Genomic DNA, 15394 nt, shown 5'->3' on the forward strand with positions numbered 1-15394 from the left:
AGATTGATCTTGAAGCAGTTCTGGAAAAACGCAGATTGATCTTGAAGCAGTTCTGGAAAACGCAGATTGATCTTGAAGCAGTTCTGGAAAACAAAAGATTGATCTTGAAGCAGTTCTGGAAAAACGCAGATTGATCTTGAAGCAGTTCTGGAAAAACGCAGATTGATCTTGAAGCAGTTCTGGAAAAACGCAGATTGATCTTGAAGTAGTTCTGGAAAACGCAGATTGATCTTGAAGCAGTTCTGGAAAAACGCAGATTGATCTTGAAGCAGTTCTGGAAAAACGCAGATTGATCTTGAAGCAGTTCTGGAAAAACGCAGATTGATCTTGAAGCAGTTCTGGAAAAACGCAGATTGATCTTGAAGCAGTTCTGGAAAAACGCAGATTGATCTTGAAGCAGTTCTGGAAAAACGCAGATTGATCTTGAAGCAGTTCTGGAAAAACGCAGATTGATCTTGAAGCAGTTCTGGAAAACAAACATCAATCCTGGAAATAATTTTCATCCTATACTCTCATATAATCAACAAAAGATCCATCCAAGTCATATATATTCCAGAATTTGAAGAATCAAAGGCATGCTTCAATAAAGGCATATCACAAAGATCATTCCTCTTGAAAAGCAAATGCAAGTACAAGACTACAAGTAGCAAAGTACACTACTGATTTGAACTATTCTAAAGCCTGCACAAGTAACAGAAAAGCAGTACTCAAGGCTGACATACTGACACAAATCACAAAGTACAAGGCCAGTTCATCACAAACCAAAAGATCAATCTTGGATCGATCTTTTGATACAGCTCATCAATCTTGCTTTTGGCAGAACTTATCCAACAACTCTTTTATGACAGCTGGTCCCTTTCCAACAGTCACATGAGCTGTCATAAGCCTTCTTGGAGTCTATAAATGCAGCTGCAAGTTGAAGAACAAAACACAACAATCAACACCAAGCAAAAGATCAATATTTTCAATCATACTCAAGTGTCTCAAAATCTTTCTTATAGTTTGTTGTTTTGTTTTAATCTTTGTGTTGTAATCATTTACAACTGAGGTCTATTTACAGAATATATTTCTCAAACAAGAGTTGAGTAAATATCAAGATTCTAAATAGTCTCAAATCCATCACTTTGTAACTCAAGGTTGTTTTGTCAAATCTTGAGTAAATTGTAAAAATCCTTTCATGTTTTGAAAGGTAACTTGTTAAAGCCTTTCCAAAACAGTAAGGTAGAATTGAAGAAATCCTTTCTAGGTAGAAGGGTAGGAATTGTGTAAAGATCAAGATTGATCCATGAAAACCAAGAACGATCTTGGTTTGAACATTTAGTGAAAAATCTCACGGTTGTGAGGACTGGACGTAACCCGGGTTGGGTGAACCAGGATATATCCTTGTGTGATCTCTCTTTCTATCTCTATCTCTATTTATTTTATGCTTTACAATCATATTTTATATTGATAAAATTGATATTGTTGTTTCAACAAAACCAAGATCGATCTTCATCACTGCCAAGATCAATCTTGGATTGAGATCTTATTTTTTTTACCTTCAATTGGCATCAGAGCTCGGTCTCAAAAGTTCAACACCTAACAAGTGTTAGAGAAAAGATCTAGAAAAATGTCAAAAGATATGTACATTGCTGAAGGAGGGTCATCATATAGACCACCTTACTTTGGTGGCATAGACTACTATTTCTGGAAAAGAAAAATGCAGTTGTTTCTGAAATCTCAAGATACAGGAATGTGGCGCATCATTACAGATGGAGATTTCGTACCAAGAGTCGACCAAAATGATTCAACCTCTGCTGAAAAGAAAGAAGCAGATTGGACAACAGAAGAAAAATCTAAGGTACTCCTAAACTCTAAAGCTCATTTATTCTTATCGTGCGCTTTGAGCAGAGAAGAATGCGAAAGAGTTGATGAATGCAAAACTGCTAAAGAAGTATGGGACACATTACAAACTCATCACGAAGGAACAAGCCATGTAAAAGAAACAAGGATTGATATAGGCATAAGAAAGTTTGAACTCTTTGAAATGAATGAAGGAGAAACCATTGATGAGATGTACTCAAGATTCACAACCATTGTAAATGAAATGCGCTCTTTAGGGAAAGCATACTCAGTACAAGACAGAGTCAGAAAGATCATGAGATGTCTTCCAATAATATGGAGACCAATGGTGACAGCCATAAGTCAGGCCAAGAATCTTGACGTACTCGGACTGGAGGAACTAATTGGAACATTACGAGCACATGAAGTGCTGCTACAAGAAGACAAACCAATCAAAAAGGTCAAAACAATAGCTTTGAAAGCATCTCAAGAAAGTACACCAGTACAAACAGATGAGGACTCAGAAGAAATCGAACAAGAAGATGTTGATAAAGAGATAGTTCGTCTTACAAGAAAGATACAAAGAATGTTGATAAGAAGGGATCAAATCAAAAAGGGATTTCTAGATAAAAAGGAATTCAAAACTGAAATAGATAAAAGCAAAATCATTTGTTTTGGCTGCAACAAACAAGGACATTACAAAACTGAATGTCCATTAAACAAAAAGGTGCCAAAGAAATTTCCTTTCAAAAAGAAGTCAATGATGGCAACCTGGGATGAATCTGATGAATCAGAAACAGATGAACCTGAAGAAGCCAATCTGTGTTTAATGGCAGATATTGAAGAAATAGAGGTAAATTCTGAACCATGTCTTATATGCAAACAAATGGAAATCGAATTTGATAATTTATTAAATGATTCAAACTTTCTCATTCAAAAATGTAGTTCTTTTAAAGAAAAGTTTCACAAAGAAAAAGAAGAGAAAGAGAAAATTCAGGCTATGAATGATAAACTTAAAGAGATCATTCAAAATCTGAAAGAATCTCAGCTCAAAAATCTTGAATTTGAAAAACCAGAAAACCAAGATCGATCTTCACCTCAAACGAAGAACGATCTTCTCAAGGCTGAAGTTGAAACTCTTAAAAATGATTTGAAAAATTTTATTAAGGCAACTGAGACATTTCAGAAAATCATGGGATCTCAAGTAGGGATTTTTGATAAAGCTGGGCTCGGTTTTGACAAAACTCAAAAAACCAAAATGTATGAAACTTTCTTTGTTCCTGAACTAAGAGAAGAAAAATGCAAAATCAAATGCTCATATTGTGACAAAATTGGACATTTAGAATTTGCATGTTACTTTAAAAAAAGGGATAACAAAAACAAGAATAGGAGAATCTTCAAAAGGGAAGAACATTTGACAGTAAAAACAGATTTTTCTGAAAAACTGAAAAAGCAAGAACGATCTTCAGATCAATCTGGAGGCTTAATAGAAACAACTAACATTCAGTTTTTTAAACCAGTTTCAAAAAGAGATTCTTCTCAGTCTAAGATTGATCATTTTGAGAAATCATTTAACAATATGAAACCAGATTTCAAGGCTAACTCCCAAGGACCCAAACAAATATGGGTACCAAAATCATTACAAACTTGTGATGTAGGAACATCATCCAACAATCAAGAAAGAACATTGATACATGACCAAGGCATTCTCAATACACATGAATGGAAAAGTATGATGCCTCATCTCATTACAAAAATTTGGAGTGTCTATAACCCTTGGAAACATTAACAAATCAAAGGTACATGTATCATCTTATTTCGCTTCCATGTATGCGCTTATTATCATGTTCAAAATTAAAATGTTGTCTCTTGTAAAAGATAACAAAGAGCATAATGGCATTTTCCTTGTATTCTGATTTTTTTTTAAGGGGGATATTAATTCTTTAAAATTCAGGGGGAGTTTTTCATCTTAAAACTGGAGTCTACTCATTGTTTTCAATGTGTAGTATACATTTCCTTTGTAAAATCCAAACCTTTTTGTGTTGACAAAGGGGGAGAATTATTTTAGATTTTATGTTTAGATTTTATGTTGGTTCAAAAATCTGAAGCATATTCTGAGGGGGAGCTTTTAAAGCTCTCTATGATTAAAATTAGAATCAAAATTAAAATCTAAATTAACATGTTTGTCATCATCAAAAAGGGGGAGATTGTTGAGACAAAATCTCAATTTAATGTTTTGATGAAAACAAACAAAAAGTTAATTAAGAATTCTAATTATGATTCTAAGTGTTTTGATATTTAACATGTGCATTTGAGTGTGTTAAAACAAGATAGGTATCAAACATCACAAATCAGATCAAAGAAAGCAGTTCTGGAAAACGCAGATTGATCTTGAAGCAGTTCTGGAAAACGCAGATTGATCTTGAAGCAGTTCTGGAAAACGCAGATTGATCTTGAAGCAGTTCTGGAAAACGCAGATTGATCTTGAAGCAGTTCTGGAAAACGCAGATTGATCTTGAAGCAGTTTTGGAAAACGCAGATTGATCTTGAAGCAGTTCTGGAAAACGCAGATTGATCTTGAAGCAGTTCTGGAAAACAAACATCAATCCTGGAAATAATTTTCATCCTATACTCTCATATAATCAACAAAAGATCCATCCAAGTCATATATATTCCAGAATTTGAAGAATCAAAGGCATGCTTCAATAAAGGCATATTACAAAGATCATTCTTCTTGAAAAGCAAATGCAAGTACAAGACTACAAGTAGCAAAGTACACTACTGATTTGAACTATTATAAAGCCTGTGCACATAACAGAAAAGCATGTACTCAAGGCTGACATACTGACACAAATCACAGAGTTCAAGGCTAGTTCATCACAAACCAGAAGATCAATCTTGGATCGATCTTCTGATGCAGCTCATCAGTCTTGCTTTTGGCAGAACTTATCCAACAACTCTTTTATGACAGCTGGTCCCTTTCCAACGGGCACATGAGCTGTCCTAAGCCTTCTTGGAGTCTATAAATGCAGCTGCAAGTTGAAGAACAAAACACAACAATCAGCACCAAGCAAAAGATCAATATTTTCGATCATACTCAAGTGTCTCAAAACCTTTCTTATAGTTTGCTGTTTTGTTTTAATCTTTGTGTTGTAATCATTTACAACTGAGGTCTATTTACAGAATATATTTCTCAAACAAGAGTTGAGTAAATATCAAGATTCTAAATAGTCTCAAATCCATCACTTTGTAACTCAAGGTTGTTTTGTCAAAACTTGAGTAAATTGCAAAAATCCTTTTATGTTTTGAAAGGTAACTTGTTAAAGCCTTTCCAAAACAGTAAGGTAGAACTGAAGAAATCCTTTCTAGGTAGAAGGGTAGGAATTGTGTAAAGATCAAGATTGATCCATGAAAACCAAGAACGATCTTGGTTTGAACATTTAGTGAAAAATCTCACGGTTGTGAGGACTGGACGTAACCCGGGTTGGGTGAACCAGGATATATCCTTGTGTGATCTCTCTATCTCTATCTCTATCTCTATTTATTTTATGCATTACAATCAAATCATATTTTGATAAAATTGATTTTACTGTTTTTAAAGCAAACCAAGATTGATATTGTTGTTTCAACAAAACCAAGATCGATCTTCATCACTGCCAAGATCAATCTTGGACTGAGATCTTATTTTTTTTTACCTTCAGTCATAAAAAAGGAAAACTCAGAGTATCCTCTATCTGAGGAAGAGGATGAACTCACTCTAATTTCCAGAAGAATTCAGAGGTTGATAAATCGAAGAGGACATGATAGAAGATCTCCTCAAAAATAAAAATGAAAAAAGTCAGATAACTTGTTGCGGATGCAATAAGATGGGACACTACAAAACTGAGTGTCCTCTAAACAAAAGAAACTCCAGAAAATTTTCCTACAAAAATAAATCTATGATGATTACTTGGGATGACAGTTACGAGTCATCCTTTGAGCAAGAGAAGGAAGAAGAGGCCAACCTCTGTCTCGTGGTAGAATCAGATACTGAAAAGGTAATCATCTCAGAATTATGTCCTACTTGTGAAAAATTAGAAATAGAATTTGACAATCTTTTGAATGACTCAAACACTTTATCTCATAAATGTGGTTTTCTCAAAAATCAACTTTATGAAATAAAGAAACTTAAGGAACTTCAAGCTAAGAATGAGAAGTATGAAAAATTCATTCTAGATCTGCAGTTATCACATAAAGAATTATCTGAGCAACAAATAGTTTTAAACGAAAAGAATGTCAAAACTCATCCTCCAAAAGAGGACATAGAAAAGGAAATCTTGAAAATAGAGGTTGAAGAACTAAAAAATGACATTACCAACTTTGTTAAACTCAATGAAACTTTTCAAAAGATAATGGGATCTCAATCTGGAATCTTTGACAAAGCTGATATTGGATTTAAAAGTTCTCAAAAACAAAAATTTTTAGAAAAAATTTTCCTGCCAAAAGAACAAGAGGATAGGCCAAAATGCGTCTTTTGTAAAAAACTTGGACATACTTTCAAAAATTGTCATGCTAAGAAGAAAGCTGACAACATAAAGAAAGGATGTTCATTATGTGGTAAACATGGACACCATGATTTTATTTGTTATCATAAAAGGAAAATCCTCACAAGAGGAAAAACTAACCAACAAGGACCCAATTCTATATGGGTACCTAAGTTACTTTTAAACTCTAACAAAAAAAAAAGTATGTCCTTGGAGATATGGGTACCTAAGTTACTTTTAAACCCAAGTTCATCCTCTGATCAACAAAAAAAAAAAGCTTTGGTACTTGGACAGTGGCTGCTCAAGGCATATGACAGGGGATAAATACTGCTTTATTTCCTTGGAGATAAAGGATGTAGGATCAGTCACGTTTGGTAACAATGATAAATCTCAAATAAAATGTACAGGTATTATTGATAAAAATAATTCAGCTAAAATTGAAAATGTTCAGTATGTGGATGGTTTAAAACATAACTTGCTAAGTATTAGTCATTTTTAAGTCAAATATCCCAAAAACAATAATTAGAAATTAAGAATGAAAAAAAAACCTGTCAAATTAGAAACAAAAAAACAGAAATGGAATAGATCAGCTGTGACACAGCAGCATCACAATAAATACTGTTCGAGTAGACAAATAGCAAAAAGAAAAGCTTTTTTTGTTTACAAGAGGAACATTGTCTTTTTTGGGCTAACTTTTACCTTTAAATCCTGAAAAATTTACTATGTATCTCTACTTTAATACTTATATTCTACAAATTTATGAAAATGTCAAAAATTACTTTCAATTTTTTTACCATTTTATTATTTTCGAAGACAGTAAAAAGATTTCCTGATAAAAGTTTTTCGATAATTTCGGAAAAACTATTTAGAAGAATTGTAGTACACATAGTATTTTTCGAAAAACTTTTTACAAGTTTTCCGTATTTATTGAAAAACTCAAAAAAAGATTTCCAATACAGAATAAAAAATGTGTATTGCCAAAAAAGAAATTTCAAATTTTCCGATATGTGTCGTGTTTTCCGGTACACACCTTTTTTTTTAATATATTATAATTAATTATTAATACATCATAAATATTTTTAGATAATAATACACCATAAATAATTAATACACCACACCATTAAATAATTAATACATCATAAATAAGTAATACGCTATAAATACATCATAAATAATTAATACACCATTAATATATCATAATAATTAATAATTAATACACCATAATTAATATACCATAAATAATAATGAATACTTTTGGATACCGTGTCAGCTCACCCCACCCTCCTCCTGATGTACAGATCCTCCTCGTCTTCTTTAGGATAGATATATTCTTGCTACAACTTTGCCATCTCTACCTCTAGTCCTACCTATTGAAAAAAATAGTTAAAATCAAATAAATAATAATATAATTAAAAAAATTATTTAAAAAATATTTTAAGAAAATATTTAACAACTATCCGAAAACTCGTGCATGAAGTTTTCGAAAATGTTAAGTTGAAGTTTATGGGTAGTGTATTTCTCTGAAAAACTTGAAATAAGTTTCGCAGTAATTCCGGAGAACTTTAAAAATGATTTCCTAAAGTAATATTCTGTACTAGAAAACTTTTATCAAGTTTTCCGAAATTGAAGTTGTGTAACCGAAAACTTAGAAAAAAATTCAGAAAAAAAGAATTTTTTGACACTCGCTTGTTCTGAAAATGTTTGAAATAAAAAATAATCATTTTTACTATATATAAGAATATTTTAATATTTTTCTTTATATTTTGGGGATACATAAATAAAGGAGGGGCTACGGTAAAATTTTCTTATTCTTACAGTATGTCAAGCTTGGAATTCATGCGGCATGTGTTGGACCTATTGAGTGACATGCTACAAGCTGTAAATCCCAGTGACCGTGCGGTATGTTTAGCAGTGCTGTTTTGCCTTTCTAAATCCTCTTTGCAAATAAGTAAAATGGTTAAGTGTTTGTTTTTTATGCTCTATAGGTTGTAAAAGACGAAATAAGGAATAGAGGTAGTATGTCTGCCAATAACATGCATTTTGGGTATATTCATGTGTGGATTTGCATGGACAACAGGACAAGTGAATTATCTACTGATTTTGTTTAGCCGAAATAGGAATGTTTGCACGAAGTGTTTCTTTTGTTTTATAAATTTACAATTCATGCCATTTCATTCTATCCTATTTCACAAGCTCAGCTCTATATTATAAGCATGTAAATATTTTTTTCATCATCAAAGATTTCCCTGTAAATTGCAATATGCTGCCAGTCAGATTATGGTTAAACAAACTGTTCAATTATGTCAGTAATGTTTAATCAATTAATTACTTTGAACTCTTTAATGCTGCAGGCATTCTAAGACACAGTCAGTGACTTCAAAAGATGCTACAATTGGATCTAGCGAAAAATCATATGTGCCAGAGCCCTCAACATCCAATTCATATGTGGGTCTACAGGAATGGAACAAGAGGAAGACGACTAGGTTACGAGAGTCCGGTGGAAATCAGGCAGTCTTTTGATTATATTACTAAGTCTATATAAAATTATTTTGATTAATTCTTAAGTTTTTAAACTTGCTCTACTATAAATAATCCATTTGCTGTTTGGCTTGTGATGGGAAATTCAACAACAAATATAATAACAACTCTAACAGAACAATATGCAGCGGATAATCAATTTCCCAAACTTGCAAGAATCTGTGAGGAGCAATCAACAAATAATCACAGCAACTAAAATCACCATCACAAATGACAATAATTTTTTAACGTGGAAAAACCTTCTCAATGTGAGAAGTAAACAACCACGGGACCAAGCCAGTAATAAAGCTCCACTATGATCAAAATATGGGTACAAAGAGTTTCTAATATGGCACAAATTCGTGCTCAGTAACCAGCCAAAAACAGCAAGGTAACTAGCACAACAATCAGCCAACACAATGAGAAAACAAACATGAAATTGAGAAAAAAAGTTCAGCAAAAAAACCAGAAAAACTGCTGCTGTCCGAGTCCAATTTCTCCCACCTCAGACCTCTGATCGACGATCCAAACGGTCAGAATGAAGTACCACGAGTCACGAACCTGCTGTCCAAATTTCAGCCCGATCCGACGGTGAACGAAGGAGAAATCGCGAATTTAGTGCAGCTGCTCTGTTTTATGCGAAAATAGGGTTTGCTCTTCCTCTCTCACTTTTCTCTTTGCCTCTCTCTCTGAATTCAGCTCTTTCACACCCACTAATCTGACCTCTCTCCACTTGGATAAGTGAGACACATGGACTTGCACATATTGGGCCTTTCTCCACATAGGAAGGGAGCCCAAAACCCAACATATCTCCCCCTCACAACTATGTGGAGGTGACCGCCAAACCGGCGATCTCACAACAAGTTTCAAACTTGCTTCTCGATAATGCCTTGGTCATCATATCAGCACCATTATCATCTGTATGAACCTTGGCCAATTCCAACAACCCAGCATCCAAAACATCACGTATCCAATGATACCTAACATCAATGTGCTTGGACCTAGAATGAAAGGTTGAGTTCTTACCAAGATGAATTGCACTTTGACTATCACAAAATAGCAAATACTTATCTTGAACAAAACCAAGCTCCTGCAAGAATTTCCTCAACCATAACAATTCCTTGCATGCTTCTGTAATGGCAATGAACTCTGCCTCAGTAGTGGACAATGCAACACACCTCTGCAATCTGGATTGCCATGCCACAGCTCCCCCTGCAAGCTTAATCAAGTAGCCTGAAGTAGACTTTCTGGAATCAATGTCTCCAGCCATATCAGAATCAGTATATCCCACAAGAGTAGGCTTATCACCTCCAAAACAAAGCCTCAAACTGGTAGTACCACGAAGATACCTCAAAATCCATTTCACAGCATTCCAATGCTCTCTACCTGGATTAGACAGAAATCTACTAACTGTACCAACAGCATGTGCAATATCAGGCCTTGTACACACCATTGCATACATTAAACTACCCACAGCAGATGCATAAGGAACTCGTTGCATATCTGATTTTTCAGCTTCATTGGTAGGACTCTGACTAGTACTCAATTTAAAATGAGTAGCAAGAGGAGTACTTACAGCCTTAGCATATTCCATCTGGAACCTCTGTAACAGTCTTTCAACATAGTGTTCTTGTGACAGCCAAAGTTTCTCTTGTTCCTGTCACGCATGATTCTTATACCAAGAATCTGCTTAGCAGCTCCCATGTCTTTCATGGCAAATGACTCGCCCAATTGCTTCTTCAACCTGTTAATCATGGAAATATTTTTCCCAACAATAAGCATGTCATCAACATACAATAACAAGATAATGAAATCATCATCAGCAAACTTTTTAACAAAGACACAGTGATCAGAAGTAGTCTTCCTGTAGCCTTGCTCACACATAACTGACTCAAACTTCTTGTACCACTGACGCGGGGCCTGCTTCAAACCATATAGACTCTTTCTGAGCCTACACACATAGTCTTCTTTGCCTTTAACAAGAAAACCATCAGGTTGCTTCATGTAAATCTCTTCCTCCAAATCACCATGAAGGAAAGCAGTTTTTACATCCATTTGCTCTACCTCCAAATCAAGAGTAGCAGCCAAACTCAACACAGTTCTAATGGATGACATCTTCACCACAGGAGAAAAAATCTCATTGAAATCAACACCCTTTCTCTGTCTGAAACCTCTCACAACTAATCTAGCTTTATATCTTGGAGATGTAGAATTGCTTTCTTGCTTCACTCTGAAGATCCACCTGTTTTCCAAAGCCTTCTTTCCCTTAGGTAGTTTCACCAAATCAAAAGTGTGATTATCATGCAAAGACTTCATTTCATCTTGCATAGCATCCAACCACTTCTTCTTTTCATCACTCTCCATGGCTTCATCATAACATTCAGGTTCGCCTCCATCAGTCAAGGTAACATAGTCATCAGAAGGATACCTGGTGGATGGTTTCCTCTGCCTAGTAGACCTCCAAACTTGAGCTTGAGGTGGTTCAGGAGCATCACCAAGATCCTCATCTTGTGACATCTCATGTTCTTCTTCAGCATCATCATTAGGAACATCAAAATCATCTCCAAGCTGCTGATCACCAACATCACCATGTTGCTCATCATTCTGAACATTATTTTCAGCAGTATCCAGATCATGTGTAGGCATCCGAACTGGATCAACATCAGACAAACCATTATCAATCTCAGGTGTAGTCTTCTCCATCTTATCAATGTCTTCAATGGTTTGGTCTTCCATGAACTTCACATCACGGCTTCTAACAGCTTTCTTCTCAACTGGATCAAACAGCTTGTAGCCAAATTCATCCTGACCATAACCGATAAAGATGCACTGTCTTGTCTTCCCATCCAACTTGGATCTCTCATCCTTTGGAACATGCACATATGCTTTGCAACCGAAGACACGCAAATGATCATACCTGACATTCTTGCCAAACCAAATCTTGTCTGGCACCTCAGCATTCAAAGCACCTGCAGGACTCAGATTAATAACATGCACTGCCATGTACAATGCTTCACCCCAGAAATGCTTAGGCAACTTTGCTTCAGAAAGCATACACCTAACTCTTTCAATCAATGTCCTGTTCATTCTCTCTGCTAAACCATTCAGCTGAGGGGTTTTAGGAGGAGTCTTTTCATGTCTGATACCGTGCTGCTTGCAATAAACATCAAATGGTCCACAATACTCACCACCATTGTCAGTACGAATGCATTTCAACTTCTTGCCTGACTGTCTCTCCACCATAACATGGAACTCTTTGAATTTCTCCAGAACTTGGTCTTTTGTCTTCAAAGCATAGACCCAAAGCTTTCTGGAACAATCATCAATAAAAGTAACAAAGTAAAGTGCACCACTAATTGACTTTACCTTCAACGGGCCACAAACATCAGAATGCACCAATTCAAGCAACTCTGACTTCCTTGAGGAAGGATGTTTCTTGAAGGATACTCTAGTCTGCTTACCAGCCATGCAATGAGAACATTTCTCCAACTCTGCACTCTTTAATCCCGGAAGTACATCCTTTTTAGCTAAACAATTCAGCCCCTTTTCACTGATATGACTAAGCCTGCGGTGCCACAAAGAAGCCTCCATATCCATGGCATTCACACTGTCTTTAGCAACCAATGCTTTAGTCCAATACAGTTTATTAATTTTCTCCCCTCTGGCCACAACTAAGTTACCTCTGGTGAGTTTCCATTTTCCTGAACCAAAGTGATTATCATAACCACCATCATCAAGCATCTGCACAGAGATCAAATTAAAGCGAACATCTGGAGCATGTTTGACTCCTCTAAGCAACAACTGCACTCCCATGTTGGTCTGCAAACAAACATCACCAATACCAACTACCTTGGACACACCATCATTACCCATCTTCAACACTCCAAAGTCACCAGAAGTGTAAGATGTGAAGAACTCCTTCCTTGGTGTAACATGCAGTGTAGCACCACTATCAATAATCCACATGCTCTCATCTGATACAAGATTGACTGAGTCATAGTCACGGAGAATAATCAGATCATCACAAGTAGCAGTAGTAACACGGTCATCATCATCATGATTCTTATCTCTCTGCTTACTGTTATTGTTTTTGCTCTCCCTTTTCCATATGAAACAGTTCCTCTGTATGTGCCCCATTTTGTGACAATAATTGCACTCCACATTCTTGTGTCTGGACTTGGACTTACTTCTGTTGTTCTCTCTACTCGCACTTCTGTTATTCTGTCTATTCCCTTTCGGTTCCTTTCTTTGACTTCGGCCCCTGTTCTCAGTGACAAGTACCTCGGAATGAGATGAAGTACCTTGTGCCTTCCTTCTCATCTCCTCATTAAGAACACTTCCCTTTACACTTTGCAAAGAGACAACACCATCAGAAGCTGAGTTTGTAATTGAAACCCGAAAAGTTTCCCAAGAATCTGGTAGAGTATTCAGTAGCCATAGTCCCAACACTTCATCATCAAATTTGATACCCATACCTGACAATTGATCTAGGAGCCCTTGAAAATCATTTAAATGATCTGAAATAGAAGTCCCCTCCTTGTACCTCAAATTCATCAAGGAGTTCAACAAATACAACTTATTATTCCCTGATTTAGAAGCATACAAAGATTCAATCTTCTTCCACAAGGATCTTGCATGTTCCTCATTAGCAATGTGATTATAAACATTGTCTTCTACATATTGCCGAATAAAACCACAGACCTGCTGATGTTCAAAGCTCCAATCCTCATCAGTCTTGGATTCTGGCTTCTCAGTAGCAAACACAGGAAGATGCAAATTCTTCACAAATAACAGATCCTTCATTTTTCCCTTCCATAAGTGATAATTAGTGCCATTCAAACAAATCATTCTATTTGTATTTGCCTCCATCATTCAAACAAGTCAAACAGCCCCTTAACCAAAGAGCTCTGATGCCACTCTGATGGGAAATTCAACAACAAATATAATAACAACTCTAACAGAGCAATATGCAGCGGATAATCAATTTCCCAAACTTGCAAGAATCTGTGAGGAGCAATCAACAAATAATCACAGCAACTAAAATCACCATCACAAATGACACAATAATTTTTTAACGTGGAAAAACCTTCTCAATGTGAGAAGTAAACAACCACGGGACCAAGCCAGTAATAAAGCTCCACTATGATCAAAATATGGGTACAAAGAGTTTCTAATATGGCACAAATTCGTGCTCAGTAACCAGCCAAAAACAGCAAGGTAACTAGCACAACGATCAGCCAACACAATGAGAAACACAAACATGAAATTGAGAAAAAAGGTTCAGCAAAAAAACCAGAAAAACTGCTGCTGTCCGAGTCCAATTTCTCCCACCTCAGACCTCTGATCGACGATCCAAACGGTCAGAATGAAGTACCACGAGTCACGAACCTGCTGTCCAAATTTCAGCCCGATCCGACGGTGAACGAAGGAGAAATCGCGAATTTAGTGCAGCTGCTCTGTTTTATGCGAAAATAGGGTTTGCTCTTCCTCTCTCACTTTTCTCTTTGCCTCTCTCTCTGAATTCAGCTCTTTCACACCCACTAATCTGACCTCTCTCCACTTGGATAAGTGAGACACATGGACTTGCACATATTGGGCCTTTCTCCACATAGGAAGGGAGCCCAAAACCCAACAGCTTGCAATAAATTCACTTTCATAACATATAGAGGTTGGAGACTATTCTTATGTGGTCCATAAATTAACAACTAGTCAATATTTAAGGTAACTGCAGATGGTAGATCTGAGATATCTTCAAATCTAATCCACACTTGACAGATTGAAAAGCAGAAACTACATTGCAAGTGAATTATTGTGGTAAATAACAGTTGTTTTGTACAAAATGTTTACAATTTAATTACTGTTAGAATATTAAAAAATATCTTATAATATCTATTATATTATATTAGAGTATCTTGAATTATTCCATAGGATTAATTTATAATCATAGAGATATCTTAGAATATCTCTCATTATTATTATGATTTATTCCTTATTTAGGATTGAGTCTATATTTCTTTATAAATAGAGATTAGTATTGAGTCTTTTGTAATCAAGTCAACATTAAACTATTATCAATAATATTCAAACCCTTATTATTTTCTCTCCTCCTTTTCTCTAAAATCCCACAATTTCAACATGGTATCCGAGCCTATTTCGATCCTCCTTGAACAATTTTGCCGTTGTTCCGCTGCCGAGTTCCCAACAGTTAGGGAATATAATCATAGTTTCTCTTTTCCAACATTTTGACACGTTTCACTCGTTTTTCATTCAATTCGCTACTGTCGCCGCTGCCACTATTTTCGGTAAATTTTCCTATGAATAGCAGTCATCTTCAGATCAGTTCATGCCTGAAAGCGCGTCGCCAAAAGCCGTCACACGCGCTGCTAATCTCTCATGCAAGTAGAGTTGCCGCTGCCGCCGTCTGCTGCCTATCGTCGCTGTTGCCCTGTCTGTTACTGCTGCCTGCCATCGCTGCTGGAAAAGTTTTCTGACACAACCACTTTCATTGTGTGCGGAATCTCCCAATCTACACA

This window comes from Cicer arietinum, chromosome 3, assembly GCF_000331145.2.
Source record: "Cicer arietinum cultivar CDC Frontier isolate Library 1 chromosome 3, Cicar.CDCFrontier_v2.0, whole genome shotgun sequence".
In the NCBI taxonomy this organism is placed as follows: Eukaryota; Viridiplantae; Streptophyta; class Magnoliopsida; order Fabales; family Fabaceae; genus Cicer; species Cicer arietinum.